Source organism: Hordeum vulgare, chromosome 4H (genome assembly GCF_904849725.1).
Source record: "Hordeum vulgare subsp. vulgare chromosome 4H, MorexV3_pseudomolecules_assembly, whole genome shotgun sequence".
NCBI lineage: Eukaryota > Viridiplantae > Streptophyta > Magnoliopsida > Poales > Poaceae > Hordeum > Hordeum vulgare.
The window spans coordinates 605,516,549-605,525,126 of NC_058521.1; the positions used below are offsets into that span (position 1 = coordinate 605,516,549).

General features: G+C 42.9%; 1 pseudogene; it reads left to right on the forward strand.

The window, feature by feature from the left end:
• The first annotated feature begins 292 nt into the window (after window positions 1-292).
• Window positions 293-4,629, forward strand: LOC123450917 (annotated as a pseudogene).
• The last annotated feature ends 3,949 nt before the right edge of the window (window positions 4,630-8,578 follow it).

The following is an 8,578-nucleotide window of genomic DNA, read 5'->3' on the forward strand; positions in this document are numbered from 1 at the left end:
CTTCATCTGTTCATCAGATCGATCCCGCGATTCGATTCAGGCCACCGTCGAGACTCGTCGTCTCGTCGGATCGATCCCAGTTCAGTCGTGCAAGACCCAAAACTAGGTGAGTTAGACAGTTCGTATTGATATATGCTATTGTATGACTTCAATTTCATTGTATTCATCTTTTTAATCTTGTGTTTCAATAATATAGTTTTAAGTCATCATGAGGAAATATCAGTCTGGTGCCTATAAGCGCAAGAAAAAAGCGGAAGAACAAAATTTAATTAATAGATCTTATAAAGGCGGCATGGACAAGTTTGTTAGAAAAGAAGCACCGCAAGTGTCATCGGGTAATCAGTCTGTTGATCCTTCTATCCTTGCAATTGTTCCTTACAATGATGCTACAAATGGTCAGACAGAGACATATAATATGGAGGTAGAGGAAGATCATATTGATGTTAACTTGAATAATTCACCTCGTGAGGATGTTGATGATTCTTCTAAGTCTGATATATTTGATCCAAGAAACTGGGATTCTCTTGATTCTAAACAGATTGATATCTTAGCACAAAAGGGTCCAAAAAGAGACAATTCAATTAAGAAAGGTCCTAAAGATAGATATCGTAAAAGGTTTACCACAATATTCTATACTAGATTTCTATCAAATGGAGAGTGTTGTGATAGAGACTGGCTTGTCTATTCTAAACAACTTGATAGATTCTTTTGCTTTGCTTGTAATTTATTTAGAAAAAGTCATCAGAAAGGTCAATTGGCAAATGAGGGCTGTAATGATTGGTCACATATGACCAATAGACTAAAAGACCATGAGACAAGTGCGGATCATGTTTTGAGTATGACAAATTGATATGAGTTGCGCAGTAGATTGGAAAAACATCAAACTATTGATAAAGCAGCTCAACGGCAACTTGAGAAAGAGAAGGACCATTGGAGAAAGGTATTATTCAGAATTGTTTGCATTGTAAAATTTATTGCCAAGCATAATCTAGCATTCCATGGTACTAATGGCAAGTTGTATGAAGATAGCAATGGTAATTTCTTGGGTTTGGTAGAGATGTTGGCTGAATTTGACCCCATTATTCAGGAGCATGTTCGTCGTATTACAAATGAAGAAACTCATGCTCATTATCTTGATCATAAGATTCAGAATGAATTGCTACACTTGCTTGCTTCTTGTATTAGGTCTGAAATTATCAAGAAAATAAAGAGCGCAAAGTATTTCTCTGTCATACTTGATTGTACCCCTCATGCAAGTCACCAAGAGCAAATGTCTTTAATTAAAAGATATGTGGATTCATCTTCATGTCAAGTTTGCATAGAAGAGACCTTTCTAGGATTTCTTGATGTAAATGATACAACTGGCCAAGGACTTTTTGAGGTGCTACAGAATGAGCTAAAACTTCTTGATCTTGATATAAATGATGTGCGAGGACAAGGTTATGATAATGGATCAAATATGAAAGGAACGCATCAAGGGGTACAAAGAAAACTTTTGGATGTAAATCCTAGAGCTTTTTATTCTGCTTGTGGTTGTCATAGCCTTAATTTAACACTTTGTGATATGGCCAAGACTTGTGGTAGAGCAAAAGACTTTTTTGGGATCATCGAACGCATCTATACAGCTTTTGCAAATTCTACTAAGAAATGGCACATTTTGAAAGAAAACATATCAGGATTGACTCTCAAGTCTGTGTCAGCTACGCGTTGGGAGAGTCGTGTTGAAAGTGTTAAACCAATTAGATTTCAATGTTCAGACATTCGGGAGGCTCTACTGCAGGTAACCAATATGTTCATATTGATAATGATGTAATTCATCCAAGCTTTGACTAGATCCTGTTGGAATTATGCCCTAGAGGCAATAATAAATATAGTTATTATTATAATTCCTGTATCAAGATAATCGTTTATTATACATGCTATAATTGTATTGAATGAAGACTTATATACATGTGTGGATACATAGACAAAACACTGTCCCTAGCAAGCCTCTAGTTGGCTAGCCAGTTGATCAAAGATAGTCAGTGTCTTCTGATTATGAACAAGGTGTTGTTGCTTGATAACTGGATCACGTCATTAGGAGAATCACGTGATGGACTAGACCCAAACTAATAGACGTAGCATGTTGATCGTGTCATTTTATTGCTACTGTTTTCTGCGTGTCAAGTATTTGTTCCTATGACCATGAGATCATATAACTCACTAACACTGGAGGAATACTTTGTGTGTATCAAACGTCGCAACGTAACTGGGTGACTATAAAGATGCTCTACAGGTATCTCCGAAGGTGTTCGTTGAGTTAGTATGGATCGAGACTGGGATTTGTCACTCCGTGTGACGGAGAGGTATCTCGGGGCCCACTCGGTAATACAACATCACACACAAGCCTTCCAAGCAATGTGACTTAGTGTAAGTTGCGGGATCTTGTATTACGGAACGAGTAAAGAGACTTGCCGGTAAATGAGATTGAAATAGGTATACGGATACTGACGATCGAATCTCGGGCAAGTAACATACCGAAGGACAAAGGGAATGACATACGGGATTATATGAATCCTTGGCACTGAGGTTCAAACGATAAGATCTTCGTAGAATATGTAGGATCCAATATGGGCATCCAGGTCCCGCTATTGGATATTGACCGAGGAGTCTCTCGGGTCATGTCTACATAGTTCTCGAACCCGCAGGGTCTGCACACTTAAGGTTCGACGTTGTTTTATGCGTATTTGAGTTATATGGTTGGTTACCGAATGTTGTTCGGAGTCCTGGATGAGATCACGGACGTCACGAGGGTTTCCGGAATGGTCCGAAAACGAAGATTGATATATAGGATGACCTCATTTGATTACCGGAAGGTTTTCGGAGTTACGGGGAATGTACCCGGAATGACGAATGGGTTCCGGGAGTTCACCGGGGGGGGGGGCAACCCACCCCGGGGAAGCCCATAGGCCTTGGGGGTGGCGCACCAGCCCTTAGTGGGCTGGTGGGACAGCCCAAGAGAGCCCTATGCGCCATAGGAAGAAAATCAAAGAGAAAAGAAAAAAAAAGAGGAGGTGGGAAAAGGGGGAAGGACTCCTCCTTCCAAACCTAGTTGGACTCGGTTTGGAAGGGGAGAACTCCCCCCTTGGCTCGGCCGAAGTCCTTAGGGGTCCTTGGACCCCAAGGCAAGGCTCCCCCTCTTCCCCCTATATATACGGAGGTTTTAGGGCTGATTTGACACAACTTTGCCACGGCAGCCCGACCACATATCTCCACGGTTTTACCTCTAGATCGCGTTTCTGCGGAGCTCGGGTGGAGCCCTGCTGAGACGAGATCATCACCAACCTCCGGAGCGCCGTCACACTGCCGGAGAACTCTTCTACCTCTCCGTCTCTCTTGCTGGATCAAGAAGGCCGAGATCATCGTCGAGCTGTACGTGTGCTGAACGCGGAGGTGCCGTCCGTTCTGCACTAGATCGTGGGACTAATCGCGGCACGGTTCGCGGGGCGGATCGAGGGACGTGAGGACGTTCCACTACATCAACCGCGTTCACTAACGCTTCTGCTGTACGGTCTACAAGGGTACGTAGATCACACATGCCCTCTCGTAGATGGACATCACCATGATAGGTCTTCGCGCGCGTAGGAAATTTTTTGTTTCCCATGCGACGTTCCCCAACAGATCCAGCCATAACATTTATGAACTTTCTTTTAATTTCAGGTATCTGAAACTGCTAGTGATCCAAAGGCAAGCAGTGAGGCTCTAGGTTTGGCAAACAATGAACTTGGAGACTATGAATTTATCCTCGCAATTGTCATTTGGTATGAGGTATTGTCTGCTATTAATTTAGTAAGCAAGAACTTGCAAAGAAAGGATATGCTTATTGATGTTGCAATTGAGAAAGTGAAAGGGCTTATTTCTTTCTTTGAGGGGTACAGAGAAACTGGTTTCTTAGAAGCATTGGAGATAGCCAAGGAAATTGCACTTGAGATGAATATTGATGCAACATTTCGTAAAAGAAGAGAAATTAAAAGAAAGAAACAGTTTGATGAGAACCCAGATGACACAAATATTGCCACACAGTCTGCACAGGAATCATTTAGAGTCAACTATTTCATACGTGTTGTTGATCAAGCAATTTCCTCACTCACAAGGAGATTTGAGCAATATGAAGCTTACCAGAAAATAGTTGGTTTCTTATTTACCTCTGAAACATTGTGTTCCTTGGATAGGGATAGTTTGAAATCTTCTTGTGTTAATCTTGAGACTTCCCTTATGAAGGATAAACAATCTGATATTGATGCCAATGAGCTATTTGTTGAGCTGGAGTTTCTTCAAAATTTCATGCCAAAAGAAAATATCGGACCTCTTGAAATTCTGAATTTTTTAAAGAGGCATGATTGTTTTCCCAATGCAAGTATTGCATATAGAGTTCTGTTGACCATTCCTGTGACAGTTGCATCGACAGAAATAAGTTTTTCTAAATTGAAACTATTGAAGTCCTATATCCGTACTACTATGACACAGCAAAGACTCAATGATTTGGCCACAATAGCACTTGAGAGTGAAGTCTTGGAGAAGATTGATTACGAGGATATCATTGAAGATTTTATTTCAAAGAATACTGCAAGAACGAGGATGTTCAAATAAATAGCAATCGGGAGTTGCATAGGTATGACTTCTTTATATGTCTAATTTTTATGTAAGATATTATATTATAAACATTATAGTTTTTCTGCGAGACATATATACATTATAATTGCTCGTTAGTTCATATTTTTGTGAGATAGGGCCTCATTTTTTCGTTCCGCACAGGGCCCCGGATTTTGCCGGCCCAGCCCTGATGGGTTCCGGCGATGCAACCACCGAGTAGCTAACGGATTTATGTATCTTCAGTTTAAAGAAAGAGTTGTAAACTTGTGATCGCACTCGCAAAGTCGCAAGCAATTAGAATCGGAGAGAAAGAACGCCGCCTCTCCTCTATATATGTATGTAGACGGAAGCATAATCCATCACCACTGTTTTGTTCTAGGTCTTCTATCTTCTTGGGCGAAAACCCCCAAACTAACCGAGAGGCAAGGCGATGGCCGGCGATGGGTGCGCCAGGACAAAAGACAAAGAGGCTGCTCGGTTGAAGGAGACCTCTGCCACCAGTGCTGTCACCCCATTTACACACCGCTGCTACAACATCCGAAACTCCAAGCAAGTTCCTCAACGCCACAAAGGCTCCAATCACCGTTACCAGTCATTTGATCTCAGCTTTCATGACATACTTCGCCTCTGATTTCACCATGAAAATAAACGTATCCTATGATGGCAACAGATAGCAGAGCTTTGCACCGCTTCCTCCTTAACGGAGAACTAGTGGGCACGACGGAATCCCACCCGATCCAGCAATCTCTAGGCATAATACGTCCATGAAAGTTCGTTGGCGGAGCCTTCCAGAACCCATCACTCCGACCAGATCAGGAGGACACACGTCACGCATATCTTCGTCTTGTCACTTGAGAAACCCTAGGTCCGCCCCATCTATTTAGGTCGTCGAGCCCGCAGCCCCCACACCACCACATCACCCCGGACAAATCAAAGGGGACGATGACCAAGGGACGCGGATCTGGCACCACAACGGGAGCAACATGGGCACCCGGAAAGGACACCTCGCAGGTAGCCAACAGCGTGCTGCCACACCATGGAGGAGAAGGCCACGCATCGCCAACTGCCTGAGCAATGCCATGGCCGGCCGCCACCTCGGCCTTGAATCTGAGGGGGGAAATGCCGCGCCTCGAGAGAGAGTTCGCCCTATATATCGCAGCCGTCCGCGGCACGGGCTTAGCCCGGTCGCCTCCTCGGCCGATGGCGGGGGGTGGATGGTGGGGTGGGGCTTGCGGTTGCCGGCGGCTAGGTGTCCCCTGGCCCTGTGTCACCCGTGAGATCGACGCGGGGTATCTTCCTTCTTCAGATACACACTGTCAGCTACAATATGTTAACTGATTTTTTGTTTAAGATGGACATGACGGCCCCCATTTTCATGAAGTAGTTACTTTTAGCGGCAAAAATGCGGATGCTGCAGCTTTTTTGCCCTACCATTGAATGGCTCCAGAGAGGTAAGTATAATATTCGCTCCTGTACATGTCATGAAGCATGAAGATGTCATCACGAAATTAAAAGTTGAAACAGGATACCGGACATCCCGTGCATTGTTATTCTACGTGATAGACATGCTCAATGGCGTTGTGGTTTCCAGTTTATTTCTTACTAGCAAAAATGCCCGTGCGTTGCAACGGAAGAAAAACTATCAGGTTATACATGTGTGATAGATATAAACAAGTATGAATCCAATGTAAATATGACATAAGGATTTTTGAAATGTTATTTCACAAAGTATATCTGAGTGATGGCATGATGAGATAAGGCACTTTTAAAATGTAATTTTAAAAACAATAAATATAATGCTCATCGTGACTTGATTTGTTAAGGGGCCACAACAAAATATTTTGTGGCTAAGCAAATTATAAATCACAGACACCTTTTTGTACCCAACGCGAGGGACTAAATAAAATTATAAAATGACCTCTAGAGATTTTCTAATAAAACCTTTATGTAAGCGACAGTTAGTTATCTTCATTATTTAGAGATGTGTTTTAATTTTTGGAAACATTTTCTAAAAGTTGATAGACATGTTTTTCAAATTCCTTAATATTTTTTGAATATCTGGTCATTTTTAAAAATCATGAACACTTTTTATTTCATGACAATTTATTTGAAATCATGATTTGTTTTATAATATGTGAGAAAATTTTGAATTAATGAACATTTTATGACTTTCCGAATAATTTTTAAATACACAAACAGTTTATCATTTTCCTACTTTTTTTAAACTGACAACTTTTAGTTTTTTTTTTGTTTTTTTGAAATCTGGAATTAATTTAGAGAAGAAAACCAAACCAGGAATAAGAAAGTAAAAAAAATACCTGCACATGGACCGGCCCATGCATAAGGAGAGAAAAACGGTGTGAGAACCAGGGATCAAACCCCTGGTCTCCAGGGTGGAGAGTTGAGTCTTTGGCCATCGGGCTAGCCCATGTTGGTTGTCTTTTAATATATCAGTCTATCAGAAACATACAACGGCGCGACGATTTTTGAAATTCGAAAACTGAATCGTTTTTTGACTTACGGGTGGCATTGGTGGGTAATTTTGACCAACTTCAGGGGCAACTTCAATGACGTACGGACAGAAGTTATCCGTGCTTTATTAGTAGGTAAAGATTTACCACGTTCAACTAGCGAAAATACCGAGATGAACATGGGTCTTGGCACACGCTGTTTGATTTTTAAAAAAAAAATTAAACAAAATCAGAAAATGTAGGGATGGATGCCGACACATTAAGGGTAACAAAGGGGTAATGCGCGGTCAATGACTTGGAGATCTTCTCCAAAATCTCATACAGAAATGTTGTAGCTAGACTGCATACTGAACGAAGACAAGAAACCAACGTAATGCAATCTTGTGCTTGTAAACAACAATGTGCCTTACTTGACCTACACATCTGTCCAGAACGATAGTCCTAATTCACAAAAAGAAATCACCAATCCATCACAGTACACCAGGCTTGTTGCAAGGAGCAAAAGCATGGACATAAAATGCATCGACGGGTAGTTAAAAAAGAAAATCCACTTTTGTTTTTGCGAGAATAAAACAGATAAGCCATGAAACAACCAGCATCGATCAGCTGCAAACATCTATCAATGATACACTAGAGAAAAACAGGAAATCCCTGCCAACCAAATAAGAAGTCGGGATACAACAATGCTTCTGGCTATTGATTGATGCTAAACAAGCAAGCACGTACCACAGACAGAGTTGCAGACAAGATGGTAAATCACAATTCACAACGCATCATAGATACCACAGAGTTGCAGACAAAATATATTAGTCTTGAAACAACAAACACCGGGTGCAAACATGTATCGTATCGATGGGTACTCGTCTCAGTCCGATTTGACAGCCGCCGCCGCCTCCTCGTGGTCGTCGTCGTCTTGCTCCCACACCAGGTTGGGATACTGGGACCTGAGGTCGGAGCATTGTTGCCTCATCCAAGCTCGTTGCTGGAACACCTTGTTGACGTACTCCTCCGAGATCTCGAAGTGGCCCGTCTCTTGCACCTCCTTCCTGATCCTGGCCTGGAACTGCTTGAACCTGTCTCCCCTGGCCTCATGGCTGAGGATCACATCCATGTCCTCCTGCGACATGTACATCTTCCTTTTCGTCTGAGCATCCTCCATGTATTCACCACCACCGCCAGCCAAGAAGAAGGACTCCGTCATGTCTTGGCCGCCAGCAGCGAAACAAGCCGTCTCCTCCAGAGCCGAAAATTCCATAGACGTCTTCTCCTCCGCTGCCTCGAAAGTGCCAGCCGCATCTGCCTTGTTGTTGCCGCATACCTTGGGAGCACACGCCTCCACAGTCGGATCGACGGTCACCCTCCCCGCCGCCATGGTTTATCCTCGCCTCGCCGCCGCTGGATTTGGGGATTTCTGTGGGATTTCGAACCTAGCTAGCTGGCTTCCGGCGGTGGGACTGGGCGTGGCGGGCCGGGTG